Source organism: Nelumbo lutea, chromosome 3 (genome assembly GCF_056320005.1).
Source record: "Nelumbo lutea isolate HS-2025 chromosome 3, American lotus-T2T, whole genome shotgun sequence".
NCBI lineage: Eukaryota > Viridiplantae > Streptophyta > Magnoliopsida > Proteales > Nelumbonaceae > Nelumbo > Nelumbo lutea.
This window is the reverse complement of record NC_142686.1, coordinates 56,770,883-56,788,459: the sequence shown is the minus strand read 5'-3', so window position 1 is coordinate 56,788,459 and position 17,577 is coordinate 56,770,883. Positions and strand designations below refer to the sequence as shown.

At 36.1% G+C, this 17,577-nt stretch overlaps 1 long non-coding RNA gene across 1 annotated transcript; it reads right to left on the bottom strand.

Annotated features, from left to right (window-relative positions):
- Window positions 1-3,254: 3,254 nt before the first annotated feature.
- Window positions 3,255-3,822, bottom strand: LOC148865115 (uncharacterized). Its single transcript, XR_016109723.1, has 3 exons — window positions 3,758-3,822; window positions 3,550-3,591; window positions 3,255-3,381 (listed from the first exon to the last, which is right to left on the bottom strand). It is a non-coding gene; the product is annotated as an uncharacterized LOC148865115 (long non-coding RNA).
- Window positions 3,823-17,577: the final 13,755 nt, after the last annotated feature.

Sequence of the window (17,577 nt, the reverse complement as noted above, 5' to 3'; positions counted from 1 at the left end):
TCATATATCCATATTTTGTTCGGTTAAATTAAGAAAATGACAAAATTGCCCCTCGGTTAGGATTCTCATTCCTTTCCATCTACTAACATCCAAAATTGTGTATTATATTTTTCCAACTAATCAACTTTCCAAAACGCCCTAACCAATCATAATATCATATATCCATATTTGGCTCCATTAAATTAAGAAAATGACAAAATTGCCCCTCGGTTAGGATTCTCATTCCTTTCCATCTACTAACATCCAAAACTGTATATTATGTTTTTTTCCAACTAACCAACTTTCCAAAACGGCCTAACAAGTAATATATCCATATTTGGTTCCAATATTAATTTAAAAGAAAAAGGCAAAATTGCCCCTCGTTTAGGATTGTCGTGCCTATTCATCTTAACAATATTTTAAAGGGAAAATCTATGAGGTGGAAAAGATATGGTGTGGGAAGAGCTTTGACCAATCAAAATCCATTCATGAATTTGATAAATAACACCTAATTAGCTATCATGTTTATCATTTGAGTTGATTGGTCAGAAGCTTTTAAGATATCATATCTTTTCCATATCATAGTCAAACCTATTTTAAATTATGTTTTTTTTTTCAACTAATAAAATTATTCCAACAAATAAAAATATAACACTCCATATTATAATATAATGACCATTCAACGTCCTATCGATTAGAACAAAAAGATATTCCAAACTGGCCATTAAGTTTATTACAGAAGTTGTAGCCATTCTATTATAGTTTCAAATTCCCCACATTACATTTTCACTTGGCCATGTATAATGCACTTATTGTAATGAAATCGACCAACAATAAGAACGTGGATGCCAAGGGTAGAAAGGTTTGGATGAATCATTAGGTTTGGATGGCAATAAGGTTCAAAATATCGATACGTATTGGCCCATATATGCCCTTACAAAGAATGTATTGGGGTTTTGACCAGTTCAAGGGGTGGATGGTTCTTAAACCGGCCTCTCTGAATCAGATTTGAAAAAAAAAAACAAAAAAAAAATATCGATACTACCCGACAGAGGTGTCAATTGGACAGATTTGGCCCAACCCGATCCAGTCCAATGTGAGACTACTTACAAATGGACTGGACCCAATCCAATCCAAATCCAATCCATTAAAATGTAAATGGACTGGATTGGATCCAATCCAAACTGAATGAAATATACAAAATTATATAAAAGCACTTTTGGCATTGAAAAAGCACATTTGTAAAAGTACTTTGATAAAAGTATTTTCATAAAAGTGCTTTTACAACAAAAGCACTTTATTGAAAGTACTTTGTAAAAGTGCTTTTGTAAAAACACTTAGAAAAGTACTTTCATAGACTTTTATAAACGTACTTTTGTAGAAGTGCTTTTGTAACAGTACTTTTATAAAAAGTACTTCCGTAAAAGTGCTTTTAAAAAAGTACTTTTGTAAAAGTGCTTTTGTAAAAATGCTTTCATAAAAGTACTTTTAGAAAAGTACTTTTGTAGAAGTGTTTTTATGAAAGTGCTTTCGCAAAAGTGTTTTTATAAAAGTGCTTTCGCAAAAGTGGTTTTATAAAAGTACTATAAAAGTGCTTCCATAAAAGTACTTTTCTAAAAGTACTTCTGTAAGTTTTTTTTTTTGCAAGTGATTTTATAAAAGTGCTCTCGTGTAAAAGTATTTTTATAAAAGTGCTTTCATAAAAGTACTTTTGTAAAAATGCTTTCGTAAAAGTATTTTTATAAAAGTGCTTTTGAAAAAATACTTTTCATAAAATTACTTTATAAAAGTGTTTTCGTAAAAGTTCTTTCATAAAAGTGACTTTATGCTGGCTTCAGTTTTGATTGATTTCAAATTGGATAAGGGTTTGACCTTATGATTAAGGGTGATTATGGGTCGGGTCGGGCTTCGCACTTATGATAAGAGCTATAGCTTAGGGCTGGGCCCGGGGTTCCGGGCCTGAAACATAAGCCCTAGCCCAGGTCTATACGGGTCGGGCCTGATTCTGGGCCAATGTCACTCATATATAAAATATTACATATCTATAATATTTTATATTAAATGACATAATATGCACTAAACTTATTTTATACACTATATAATATAAAATATTACATATATCATAAATTATACATGTTATGTTATAATATTTATATATAAAATATATGATATAATGTAAAATAACATGTATACATTATAAACAAAATGTGTAAGTTTAAATATATGCGGACCGGGCCGGGCCTGAACACAAAACCCAGGCCCAAGCCTAGAATTTTCGGGCCAAGCTAAAACGATCACCTCTATTCATGATTGGATTATTGAAATTTTGGTTTAGTTCCAATTCAAAGCAATAAAAATATGAACCAATTTATATTGGATTGGCCCAATCCAATAATTATAATGAACCGCCCAAATCCGATTTAATAAAGTTTAGATCGATTTGACTCCAAACTAAAACCGTCGATTGACACCTTTACTGTCCGATACGCCTCTACCAATATATCGATATTTTGAAGATTGGATGGCATCACATTAGCGGCTTCATTTGCACTGCAGAAGTTGCTTCGTTTTCGATTACCATATTACTTTGAAATTTACAAAATTGACACTCAGCTTCTTCGTGTGTCTTGTATGAGCAGAAAATTGTTGTGAACTTGCATATACCAGGTTATTGTAAATACTAGGTTGACAACCAATAAAAACAACATAAGATTTTTTATTTTTTGCCACCCATTCTCCACTACAATGCGATAGTTCCATGCTATCAATAAATTGAACGCCAAAATCACCGTGGTATGTAATCCAATCATAATTACAATATTATAAAAATGCATGACATGAAATTTTATCAAATCAACTAACAACTCAGTACTATCTAGCTACCTACCAACAATCCTACTAATAACACACAAGATATTAAACTCCAGTGCCATGAAAATGCTATATTATTTTACTTGTCCCTCCTCCTCCCAAGATTCAAAATATCGATACAGTTTACATCGGTCGATACGTATTATACTGATGATTTTCTGATATGTCTATTTAGGGGTTGTATTAGGTCAGACCATGATTCAGAAGGTAATCAGGCATTAAATCAATCCATCTGAACTGATTTAAAAAAATAAATAAATAAATAAACTCTAAAAAAAAGTATCAATACAGGCTCATACACCCTACCGGTGTATTGGCCTGTATCGATATCTTGAACCTTGCCTCCTCCTAGATGGTATATAACCATGGTCAACATACATTTAATGTGCAATTTGTTGTCCAAGAATTTGCATTTTTGTCATTGTGTTGGAGTAGCAATTGGTATGCCATGGTTATCTTCTATACTGTCTTGCCTAGTAGGTGTCACTACATCCTCTTCCTCATTCTCATACTGTGCAAATAAACAACCCGCTGCCATGAAATTGTGAATTGTCATGCAAGACACAACAAAAGATTAGTTAATGAAAAAATCTTATAAAAAACCCCATTGTTAGGTCTAATTTGGAATCTAATGTAATTGTAGAATTATAATTTGAGGGGTGTCGATTGTTGAGCCAAGTTTGAACTTGTCCTATTTACCTGTCCAAATTTGGTCTGAATTCAAATCGTGCTATGATCATGCTAAAGAGGAGCGTTTTCAGATATTCACAACACAAGGAGAAAAATCACAGTCAATATTCACAAAAAATAAAATAATAATAATAATAATGGTTGAATTTAGGGGAAAAACCATTTTAAATATTCAGTTAAAAAAAAAAAACAGACATTTAGAGAGGACTTCACTAACCTGGACGCAAATCCAACTTTGAGCTTGAAAAACCCCAACTCGAAACAAAAGAAAACACATCTTATTAGGTCGGGTTCAAAGAACAAAACGAAAAATGAAAAAATGAATGCCTAGTTGATGGATTGAGGATGAGAAAATAAATAAAATGAAAAGAGAGGATACCTTGCTTGGTTGATTGGTTCGAGTTGTACTATTGCTGGTTTTTCGAGAAGATGACAAGGAAGAATCTATCCTTGTTCAAAGAATAAATGAAACATGATACAAACCAAACAAAGAAAAATACTTTACTAGGTTGATCATTGAGGATGAGAAAACGAAAAAAGAGAGGACACCTTACCTGGCTAATCGGTGGAGAAGATGATGGAGAAAAAAGTGTCCAAGAGCCATACTTTATGTTTGCTTTTGGTCGATCCAAGGGCATAAGTGTCATTTTAAAATCTAATTGGGAATAAATTTTACAATCAAAATTTCCTAAAAAGTTGGAAATTTGGGCTTATTCAATAAGCACTTTTAAAATAAATACTTATTTTTGACTTATTTCTTAAATACCAATAAGTGCTTATTGGTGTGGTCCCAGGCTCCCACCCCAAAATAAGCGATTATTCAAATAATCATTTATTTTTAGGCCAAATTTAGGATGCTTCTTTTAAGAATAAATGCTTAAAAATAAAGGCTTATTCAAATACACACTTAATTGTGTTTGATAGTTAGCTTTTTTAAATGCTTATTTAATAAATAAATAAATAAATAAATAAGCCCTAACAAAACATGATTTCCCTCGAACATCCCTCCTTCCCTGTCCTACTCTCTCTCTCTCTCTCCCTCCCTCCTTGATACCGACCAATCTAACATTTTTCTACAAAAATTGAACGAAACCCAGATAATAGAATATAGAATCAGAGATACACAAAAGAGGTCCAAAAATTCCAATCAATCAAACATTTTTCTACAAAAATTGAACGAAACCAAGATAATAGAATATATAATCAAAGATACACAAAAGAGGTCCAAAAATTCCAAAAATTGGTGTTGATTTTCGTTTATGTTTAATTTATAAAGAAAAAGAAATAATTAGAGCGGAGGAATCAAACTAGTTTTCCGGATGGGAGGAAGAGCTTCCATCTCCAAAGGAGTTGATGCCTCTTTCTCAAACCCTTATTACCCCTGATCTTGCCATTGTTTTTGACATCTAAAACCCTAACATTCTTCAAAAACAAGATCCACCTCAAGCATCCTTCCTTCCCTCTCCCATTCTAACCCATTAAAAGAATAATCTCTTTACATTCTCTGTTTTGCTCCACCTCTAAAGCTTTAGAGCTTTCCACCGTTTTAATCGGCCAAGGTGAATTTGTTTTTAAAGTGTTGGAGCAAAATTGCCCTCTTTTGATTAGCCAAGGTGAAGTTCTGCCATTGATTGGAGAAGACATGGAGAAGAAAGGATACGGTGGCCAAAACATACATTTTTTACATTCGAAGGGCATAAATGGTATTTTAAAATCTAACTAAGGACAATTTTGGAAGAACAAATTCAAATAATTACTTATTGTATAAGCACTTAAAAGAAAGATGGAATTTTGGGTTTTATTCCTGAGTGTAGACATATAAAGCCAAAAAGTGTGCTTAGCATGAGATTAATAACCCAATTAAAAAACAATTTAAAAATTGAATTGATGAAGATAACCAAAGACTCACATTAAGTTCTTTCTTACTACATTTTATTATTGAATAAACGAATCCATGAAACAAATCTATATTACATTAAGGGTCTATTTGGTTCATAGTTGGAATTGGAATCGGAATCCGAATCGAAATCCGAATCGAAATCCTTCGGAATTGGAATTGGAATGGTCAATTCCCATATTCTATTTGGTTTAGACAGGAATAGGAATGGAAATTAGAATTGGGATTTTATTCCCAAGGGAGGGGGAGGGAATGGTCCTTTCCTCAAATGGGAGAATCCACTCCAGCAGGAATGGGAATGGGATTCCAATTCCACCCAACCAAACAATTAAAATCGGAATGACTCATTCCGGTTCCAATTCCAGACCTCTATTCCCGTGAAGCAAACAGGCCCAATAAAAGTAGAGAAAAAACATGAACAAAATATAGGAAAAAACTTGATAACCCAAAGAAGGGAATAATGATTTGTTTAGATTGATTCACTCCATGTATAGTGTTAGAGAGAGAGAGAGAGAGAGAGAGAGATTAAATGTGGAATTTATGAAAAACAATGAAGAGCCATGAGGCTTTTATTGATCTAATTTATTGAGCTCTGTGGTGAGAAAACCCTCACCTCCCCTCTTTCTTCTTTCTATTATATAAACTAGCGGGGACCCATGTGATGCACGGGATTTCTTAAGCGAAAGCTAAATAATAGAAACGGTCATTTACTAAAACACTCCCTATTGTTTTATGGATTTACTAAAATCTACCCTATAGTTTGTATTTTACTAAAACACCACTTATAATTTGCAATGAATTTAATTAATCTTCTATTAGATGGTTGTGGAAAATGGCAGTGTCAACCCTAATGTTCATTTAAATAAATTTAATCAAAAGAAAATAAAAAAATTACCATTTTTGCCCCTAATAAAACACCAACAACCACTCTATTAGCTATATTTGGTCAATTTTCATTTCTGTACAAAAAAGTGTTAAGGTATTTTTGGAATAAAAAATCATGGATCTAATGGCAAAACAAACAATCCTTAATAATTATTCATAAGAGTATATTATTCATGGCCAGTTTTCATGATAGAAATACATAAGAGTATACAACGATTACAAGCTTGTTTTCTACCCTATTGTCTGCAATTTCTACAGACTAGTATGCGGAGAACTAGGCATTGTTATCTAGGATGGAATTAGAAACTTGGCTCTGCATTCTAGATTTGAACCATTGAAGATCAAGTTCAAGATGGCATGAAACAAAACCTGCTTGTCATCTAGTCAAAGAAGCTATCAGTGTGTATGATGGATATACTAAATAATAAGTGACTATGAAAATTTCTTAAGAATAGTAATTAATAAAGCATAAAGGGAAACGATTTTACAGAGAAAAACGAGCTTACACAGAAAAAATAAAGTATAGAAACAATCCTTTTCCGGCGACAGCAATAACGAAGATATTTTCGGCGAGCAAAGGTTATAGAGGCTTTGTGTGAGAAGATAATGTTTGGCGGAAGGTAGAAAGAAGAGGACTGATTTTCATTTTAACCCTACCATTTATTGGGTTAATGTTCCAGTGGGCCGAGAAGCACCGGAACATTCCCACTAGTGCAAATTCAGATTACACATAAGCGCCATGTAGGATACACTATTCGCTAGCTCACTTAATTGTTGGAGGCAACAGTTCACCGATGCATGAAACGCTAAATTTGACATTTCAATAAGCATCTAAACCAAACAATAAAAAATATGAACGTTTGTTGAAACACCTATATAGATCTGACGTAGCACCATTTTTTTTTTGAAAAATGGTCACGATTCCAAACATGCCTTAGATAACAAATCTATACATAAAGGACAGTTGGTTCGTAAGTATTTCTATTTCCTTTAAGAGCCCCCTTTCTATTTTTCTTAGTAGTTAATTATTCAAACTAACTAACTTAACTACTTGGGGTGAGAAACCAACTCAACATATAATTATTACAATATAATTCAACTTGGACGCTTTAATTAATCAAACTAACAACTTTACTTCACAATAGAGTTTTTATTTATAAGTAGTCACAATAGGGGCGTCTCCACCACTCTCAATTAAATCTATGTACACTACTTTAACAATATATAAAAATCATGTTTTTTAAAGCTGACCAAAAAATGAAACGACTTTTATCCTAGTAGTAGGTAAGCAATTCAACACATGATGTCATATTTAAATTATAAAAGTTAGGATAAATTTTTGAAACCTCCTTCGAAATTTCTGGCCATTATTAAAACCTCTCCTAAAGTTTAGTAATTACAACCACCTCCCTAAACTTTGAGACGGTTGCAATTAGACATGCTTTGTTAGAATCAGTTAACAAGAGTCATGAAAAAGTCCAAAGTATTCATGCAATTATTATTGTGGCTAGTTTCTACAAAAAGATAATAACAATACAGAAGAAAAATAAAATTTAAAGTTACAGCTTTACCTTTGAGGGATTGATATGAAGGACAAATTTAAAAAATAAATCAATTTCAGAAAAAAGAGATTGGAAGGGCTTGGACTAGTGATTCATATGAAGAGAAAATTTGAAAAATAAATATTTTCGTGAAAAGTAAGTGCATGGGTATTTTAGACATTTTCATGACTCCAATACAAAAAAAGCTCCAACTTTATAGAGCCTAAGGTTGTGTTTGGTTGCAATGCAAATAAATTTGCACTGATGCAAATTAATGGTAGTGCAAATGAAATGATTTGGGTGCAAATTCTGATTTATTTTTGTTTCAAATTTTACCTCATGGTTTTTATCGTTGCAATACAAATGAAGTAGAATAAGATGTGGAACATAATGAAATAAAACCCAAAATAAAATTGAACCAGATTTTGCATTATTTTTATTTGCACTCCCATGCATTTGTACTAGTGCAAATAAGATTACACGACAACCAAACACAGCCTAAGGAGATGTTTAGGGAGACTTTCTTTTCAAATGGGCATTTGAATAAGTGCTTATTAGTAGGGGTGAGTAAATGGGTAGGTTCCACCAGAAACTGAATGGAACTGACCCCCACCCAAGTTGGTTCCAAGGTCTAGGGGTTCACCCTATCCGAACCAATCTGATGAACTGGCCTTAGTTGAACCAGCTTTGGAACTGAACTTACCTTGATATAAACCCCAAAATATTTTTAAGGGTGTGAAGATTTGAACCCAAGCACTCATGGTTATAAAAGCCATGGTCTCACTTTACCATTGAGTTACTTAAGTGATTTGATCATTTGTTTTCATTTTAATATTTGAATGTGTATAATAAATAACGTAAAAGTTAATATTTACCAAATTTAAATTATAATGATAAATTTTGAACCATATATTAATAATATTATGATAATCTACATATTAAATTATTCAATTTAATCAATAAAATAATAAGTTTTAAACTATATATTATCAATATTGAAAATCAAATTTTTAAAGGACATGTTTCATTTTTTTTTTGAAGGGGGAGAGTAAAGAAAGAATAGGTTCCACGGCTAGACCCTAGAACTGACCTTCATAGGGTTGGTTTCAGTTCCAAAAACCTAGAACCAACCCCTATAGGGTAGGTTCTAGGTTCTTCCGTGGAACCAAACAAAATCGACCCATGCTCACCCCTAGTTATTAGATAAATACATTTTGAGCATTATATGGGACATCCTAATGGGCCTTTTGTTTATAAAAGGGCTTCTCAAAACGTAAGAAGCCCAAAGCCAAAATCTTTGGCTTATTCTAAATGTGCCTTTTGGATTTATTTCACCAATTGATATTTATAGCATTTTTGGGTGCTTTTGTCTTCTAATAAGCAATAAGTCACATAAAGCACTCATAAGAAATTGTTGCAAATGCAACCTAAATCTTTATTACCTTAAAAATATTTTTCCTTAATTCTCTCTCTCTCTCTCTCTCTACTCGATAAGACTTCGTTGCCTAGGCAAGAGGAGCATGCTGAAGGAGTAGAAAACCTAGCAATGTGGTGACGAGACAACCGTTCCCTAGTAAGGAGGAGCCTTGATGATTTTTTGTTTTCTTCTAACTTTATAACGCTTTGAGCCTTTGTGCTCTTAGACTTCTCATTTCTCTATTGTGCTTTGCAATTTTTCTTTCATTTGTAAAGTTTCTTTGCAAGTCAGTGATCAGGGCACCCTATCTGAGTGTTGTGGTGGCCTAACCGAATGATGCTTGCATGCAAGGTTTAACCATTCAAACCCTTAGATTAACCACCTAATGTCCTGTGGTCGAGCCTTGTTTCTAGTAGTGGGTAAGTCATGGGTTGCTGGTTTGATAACTCGATCATCCCACTGTCCCATTGAATAATATCCTATGCAAGGCCTTTATCTAAAGAGTTCAGCCATTCAACTCCTTGGCTGAACCGCCTATCCCTTTATGGTCGAGCTAGGTCTATATAGGTGATCGGGCTTCGTCTCATCGGTATTACCTTTGGTACCCAGTTGTCATTCCTTGTTGAGCCTAAGCTCGGTTCGATCTTCGGAATTTCAAGGTCTTGTTGTCTTGTCAATAAAGGAAGAGAATTGCGCTCAAAATAGAAACAAAATTCTTATTAAATTGCAGTTTTCGAGGTACAAGAGGTGTTCTTCAACTGGTTGGCCTATTACGACAGGACAAGTTCTTTCCAAATAAGTGATTTTACATCATGAGAGTCTTGAGATGACAACTATGACTAATTTTTGTCTAGTTTTCTAGCTCAGGTTCTTATTCTTTGGTCCTATCTCCCTTGGGGCATTCATGGGAGATATAACTATTGAAGCATTCTCGTTGGATGGGTTATTTGATTTTGCTTTTGAGTTCTTTGCAGTCCTCAATGTCGTATCCATGACTTTGGTGGAATCTATAGTACTTGTCCTGGTCTCCTTAGTTGGATATGAACTTGCTAGGCCACTTGAGAAAGAATTTATCTCAGACTTCAAGTAGGATATTCGTTTGTGAGATTGAGATAATCTTCTTTTGTGATTGCTCTTGTCTTTGTTTCTATGATCATCTCTTTTTTTTGTTTCTTTTTCTTTAATCTAATTTTTCTTCCTTTGTTTCTTGTGGTGTGCTTGCGTTTCCTTGGCACTAATGTACTTCTTGGCTCAGAGGAGGAGGTTAGCCATTTCTTTTAGAGGTTTCTTCTCCAAGGAGAAGCTAAACTCTCAATTTCAAATGCCAATGGTGATGGTGACCACTACGAGTGAGGGGTCGAGGTCCCTTACCTATAAGGGCTCGATGTTAATCCTTTTAACATAGTCACATAGTGGCTCATCTTGTTTTCATCAAATTGTTATTAGCGATGTTGAGGTCCTCCTATATTTCTTGTTGTTGATGAAGTGGTTCACAAATAAGTGGGCAAACTAGCCCCATGACCCAATCAAATCAGGCAGTTATATGGAGAACTACTGTTGAGCTATGTTCATGATTGTTGCCTGGAGGCTCTATAAGTTATCGGAAGGTTATAGCCATGCAAAAGCATAAGAGCCCTAAAGTTTTCTAAGTGGTTTATAGGACCTCTAGTGTCATTGTAGGCTTGTATGCTTGACAACTTGAAATTGGTTGTGAGGGGCTTGTCTCAGATGTGTGTAGTGAAGGAGGATTATTTGATAACTACTATTCGAAGTTGAGTTGCAACTTTCTTCCTCTCTCAATTGACAAAAGTAGAGCTCATATATCCTTAGTCTTCTCGTTGAGGTTCAATTTCTGAGCCAGTTCTAGGGACTAGCTGTCTACCATTGAATTATCCCTGACTCCAGAGGTCATTAAAATGGGGTTTATGTTGGTTGGCTCCTTACTTGACGGATCTCGAGCATTGTCCTATTGTCGTTGTAGCTACAAGGGTTATTGCTTATTCTGGTCGATCAAATGTCCAAGGTCTTGGCCTCGCTAATGAGGTGCTCCACATAGGGGTAGCAATAATTGACATTGTTGCTACCAAAACTGGAGCTGAGGGTGGTTTGGTAACTTCCGAGATCAAGTGGCCGAGGGTCCCACCTGCAAGGAGTGAAAAGATGTTAGAGGCCCCTAGAGTGTTCCTAGGGGTGAGGACTCTGATGGTTAAGTTAGTCGAGGGCTATTGGATAGCCGAGTTCATGAAAAAAGAGCAAGTAGAAGACTCAAGTGTGTGTAAGTCCATAGCTTAGGCTTTGCTACCCTTTTATAGTTAGAATCACCTAGGATCCTAGTAATGGGTAATCGGTAACTGTCCTGCGAATCTTGGTCATGAATGTGGTTGTTATAGGGGTAAGATCCCATTGACCAAGTGTAACCCCATCATTAATACGTGGGGAGAGAGCTTCAATTAATATCATAATGCTTGGAGTAAATGCTCTCATAGTAATGACAGGGAAGTTATGACAATGCCCTTAGTCAAGGTCAAGGTGATGAAATTTCCCTTGGATAGTGCTACATGCCGTCACATGGTGAGACAACCAATTATACCCACATTATTTGCCACCTACTCTCAAGGCCAAGGTGACGAAATTTCCCTTGCGTAGTTTCATGTGTCGTCACATGATAAGGTAGCCAATTATACCTACATTACTTGCCATCCACTACCGAGGCCAAGGTCAAGGTTGGGGATTGGTTAGGTGCATAGGCATTGACTTCAGTTGGAGGGAGTAAAAGGAAGATTAAGGATTATATGGCTCGTTTTCTTACACTTGCCTTTGGTGACAATCTTGGCTCAAGATGGTTGGAGATGCCAGTTTGATGTAGTCTGACCCAACAAGTGCAAAAGAATCGGGGCCAGACCTCTTGATGTCGTTTAACATTCCAAGGTAGATGGCACATGGTGGCTGTTGGCGTGGGTGGTTGAGGCGGTGCGTTGGTGACTGTTGGATGAAGAAGACCCGAGTCGTCCATTTTTCTTTAAATAGGAGGGAGAAAGTCTAAGGGAGTCCATCATTTAGCGATTGTGTTACTGTTTGGAGATCCCAAAGACCTTAGCGAGCATTCCACTCCCGCTAAAAGTTTTCAACTTTTGGTTTCTCTTTGTTTAAGGAAGACTTCGTCTTTCACCATGTCCACTTCAGATTCTTGGCGCAAGGCCTACTCACTCCGTGACTGAACCATTCCTTGTAGTAGCCCTACCTGAGATAGTAGTAGTAGTAGTAGTTCCAAGAGTCCTTAGCCTTCTGAGGTGGAAGTCTTGCAAAGAAGAATTGCACCTCATAGGGCCGAGTGCGACTAGGAGAGTGAATTCATGGATGGGAGAACATGGTCGATAAGACCATAGGGTGACACCCTTGGAGGTCCCATAGTGGTGCCTCCAAGAGGTGATGCTCTAGGCAGTGCCGTGGTAGTATACACAATGAATAGAGATGAAGAAGAGGTTGAGGGTGAGGTCGATGAGGAGGAAGGGGTCGAAGGATAAGGTGAAAGGCATGTACGTCTGACACGTTTCGGCTTGGATAGTGTCTTCGGTTGAGAAGACATTTTAAAACTCGTTGAGAAGTATTTCATACCCGAGGACTATAGGGGTATAGTCTTTCAGGTTGGTGATAGGTCATGGTTGTGCAAGGAGGGCAAGGTGTGTGTCCACGAACATCATTTACAGTTTGGGTTGTGTTTCCCATTGCATCCCCTCTCCCTGAGTTGCTAAACCACTATAGCTTTGTTCTTAAACAACTCACTCCCAATATGATTAGGACCATTGTTGTTGTCATCATCGTAGCCAATAGACAAGGGGTTCCGATGATAGTGAACCTTTTTGGAATTTGTTTGCTTTGAGGAAGCACCCCGAGGGTGACGAGTTATGGTATTTTTAGGGACGACAGGGTAAGATAGTGGATAACCCATCGTTCGTCCACAACTAGAAGAAGAAATTTTTCTTCATGAGGTGGCTTGAGGGTTAATCCTTTAGATCTGGTTGGGGAAACCCTATGTGGTGGCCGAGAGGATTGTGCCACTTTGTAGAAATAACAAGAAGGCGTTGTTTAGTCAGCTTTGGCTAGGCGGGACGATCCATGCTGGACTCCTAGTGAAGGAGGCCATGGTGATGGTTGGTCTTAGTCTTGCCTCTTACAACTTCTCTATTTCTACATAAGAGAAATATTTGATCAGTATGACTGTATAAGTAACAAAACAAAGCCAAGGTAAGAGTGGATAACCCATCGTTTATTCACAACTAGAAGAAGAAATTTTTCTTCATGAGGTGCCTTGAGGGTTGGCCCTTTAGATCTGGTTGGGAAAACCCTATGTGGTGGCTGAGAGGATTACACCACTTTGTAGCAATAATGAGAAGGTGTTGTTTAGTCAGCTTTGACTAGGTGGGACGATCCATGCTGGACCCCTAATGTAGAAATGGGGAAGTTGTAAAAGGCATACTTGCTAGCGTAGGCTGACGAGAAGGCAAATGTTGCAAGGAAATGAACTGTGACTGAGGGTATGCCTTATATATGTACTAATGAAGAGATAGGAAAGGAGAAGGCCAAAGACAAAACTACCCAGAAGAAGGTTGTCGTGCAGAAGCGACCTAGTGAAGAGGGGAATGATACTAGGCCCCCGAAAAAGGCGACGATGAAGGACTGCCAAAATGAGGGGCCCTCGAACACCCACCATTCTTAGGTTGTGCCACACTCCACTACCACTGACACACTAGAAGATTATGATGTGCTTGCCCACCAATGCATTTACAGACCTAAGTAGAGTGTTAGGGAAGGTGAGATTTCATCCATAGAGGGTGTTAGTCATCAGTTTGCTGTGGGGATGGTCCTCCCTGGGGACTAGCAATCATGGAGTCAGTAATCTGTGACCCCATCCATGAGGTGCTACTAGACAAGGTGGTTGAGATAAGCATCACATTCCTCTATATTGTTTATTTCTTCATGTTGTGGCCCATGATTCTGACTTATTCTTACTATAGATGGCTTCAGCTTCCATTGGTCTATAAAACAAGGTTGAGTTCCAGCTTCAACAACTGTGGTAGGCGAAGGAAGACATCGACCAATTTAGGCACAAGGCTGTTGAGTTCCAAGTGGCAAAGAGGGAGGTCAAGGCTAGGATGCACGAAGTGGGTGGATGCTGAAACTAAAGGAGGCACCTACCAAGTTGAAGGACACGTCCGCTAGTGCCATCTCTATGCATAAGGTTTCGGAGTAGTACAAGAAGGACTTGGTTGACTTTGGTAGTCTGTCAATCTGGAAGGTTTTGAAGACTGCAAGGCCCAAGTACTGAAGATCATTCTAGACTTCGATGCTGAGAACTTGGATCCCTTTAGTGGGGGAAACCAAAGCTAGAGGACAACCAAGAACCCAAAGACGACTGAGGTCCAAGATGGAAATTCTCTTCATTTGGATGGCGGGCAGGAGGTCACTATTGTTGACACCAAAGCCAAGGGGTAGACTAGGAATGCCCAATCTTAAAAATCTTTCTTCGAGAAAGTAGTAGTTGTTGGGCCTGCATGCCCTTTTTTATGATACTTTTCTCCTTTTTCTTCTCTCTCTCTTTTTTTTTTTGTGAGGGTCAACGTGCCCATTTTTTTATACACTTGTACAAATTTCCAATTAATATAAAGATCATTTTGCCTAAGTATATGTGTGCAAATAAACAAGAACAAAGTAGTGAAAAGGAACACTTGCTTTTATCATCAATAGTTGCGTACATTGGCTTATATTATTGATAACATAGTTGGAGATTTTTTGTATTCCAAGTATGAGGTACTAATCTTCCTCCAAAGTATACAAGTCGAAAGGTTCCTGGTCCCACTACTTGTTTGATCCTATAAGGCCCCTCCCAATTGGGGCCAAGCTTCTCGATGTGAGGTTCAAGAATGATGATTTTTCTAAGAATGATGTCACCCTCTGTAAAGTGACGCTCCCTGATTCAAGAGTTGTAGTATCGTGCCACCCTTTGTCGATAGGTGGCAACTTTGATTTGGGCTTGTTCTCGAATACCCTCCAATAAGTTAAGGTTATTTTAGAGCTCTCCATTGTTCTCAACCTCATTGTATGCTTCATTTTGAAGCACCAGTTAACTGATTTCTACTAGGGTAACTGCTTCCGTACCGTAGGCTAGGTTGAATGCGGTTTCTTCCATATAATCCTATTAATGGGTCGGGTAGCCCAGCCCATCTTAGCCCTCGAACTGGTTTGGGCATTTTTTTAGTCCGCGGGCTTGACCTTAGGCTTAAAACACCAAGCCCGATTACTTTTCAAGTCGGGCTCAGAATTTGTCAAAAAAACCCGACCTGACTTTTTATATAATATAAAATATATAATTATTTTCTATAATTTCTAAACCCTAACTCGACTTACCCTTTCCCTCTTTTGATCAATTGTATTACCTTTCACACTTCTCTCTCTCAGTCTCTAGCTTAATGAACCAGTGATATCTAGCAACAACCAGCACTCTCTCTGTATTCTGTTATATGGAAGTCCGGGCTCTGTTTTTTTTAAGCTTTTGTTGTTCCTTTTCTCATTTGACTTTGAATGAAGTTTAAGTTCATTTATTTTCCTTCTATTAGTTTTGTTAGTTTTTGTTCTCTTAGTTTGTAAATTCATTTGATTTTGACGCATGTTTAATTTTGAATGATTTTTGTGATCATTAATTTGTAGATTAATAATTGCTTCATCCATATTTGTAGATTCATTACTTCATTAGTTATCTTAGTTCTTTTATATTTATTTTTACTAGGAATTTAATACATTTCTGTATTTTTGTCCTTTCGTCTTTGGGATATTTCTATTAAAGCTTAGTTTAATCATTTTGTTTTTGGTAGATTCTTTGTATTTATCAAAATTTTCATCTCTTGACATTTTTAATTTATAATTTCATTTGATTTGTTTTTGCCTTTGCTTTTAAACTTTTTTTAATTCTAAGCCATTCATTTTGTTCTGTTTTAGACTCTTTTACTTTTATTAGTATGAACTTCCGTTATCTAGAGTAAAGAATTTGTAGATTCTTCCCTTTATCTTAATTTATAGATTACTATGCTTCATTTATGATATTGCCCTAGATATACAATTTAGGATATTAGATTATACAAAGTAACGCTATAAAAGTATTTCTTTTAAAAAGTACAAGTTTGATCAACAAGAATCTCCTAACGCTGTGAGATGTGTTAGCAAGGGTTTCCGACTTATGTACCGACATGACACAATCTGCTACAATGTAAGTGGCCATTAAAAGTGGGCACCACCCGCAGTTTTGCAAGAAGTCCTTCATTTATTACCCATATAGAAGATATGATGGCATATATGTAAGTTTTTGGGCTAGGCCTGAAAGAAAAGTTGTTGCCCACTTGCCCGGGCCCAGAAATTAGCTGAAGGCGATGTCTTTGTTACAGCCTTACAGGTTGTCTTGTCTTCTACGAGGATATTGTACCAATGATCAGTTTGCTATATGAACCTGTATACATAGAACTGACCTGGTGTATCATAATTGGTCCACTCTACATTTGCGACATGAACTGTAGACTTATTCAAATGGCTGAATGCACTGCATCGTGACAAGGGGACGGGTTTAAAACTAACGATGGTTGAGAAAAGTTTTTGCATTAATTTTGTTTTCTACAAAGTTATGCCCACTGATTCCATCCTATCTAAACCATGTCTCAAGCTCAACCATTAACTAACTATATGGGACCGGTTACATGAATTCTATTGATTCAAAATCTCATTATTAAATATTAAATATTGGGCCCGATTATGATACTGGGATAAGGCATCGTATCTAATATTTAATAATAAATTTATAAATAAAGGTTTAAAATTTTGAAATGTATTGATGATTAATACATACAGTATGTAGGTTTCTCGTTACACCCCTACAAGTAGGTGTTTTAGGGTATAATTTGATTCAAAGGGTAGATAGGCCTTAAATCGATCCCTCTGAATTAAATTGAAAAAAAAATAAAAAAATTAAGAAAAAGTAGTAACCAGTCAGTTGGTATTCGTATATCTTACCTTTGTGGCATTGTATATCATATTTATCTTTCAGGTATATTTACCTTCTTTCTTAATGTTGTTAGGAATGAAAATTTGGTTTTTAAAATAAATTATTAATTAATGTTGTGAAACAAATAAACCCAGAAACAAGATAAACAATTGGCAAGTAAAAAAAAAGGAAAATTTTGCAAAATAAAGTAACACAAAACCTGGACAGAAATTTGTGGTTACAATTTTAATTACATAGCCTTTTCAACATA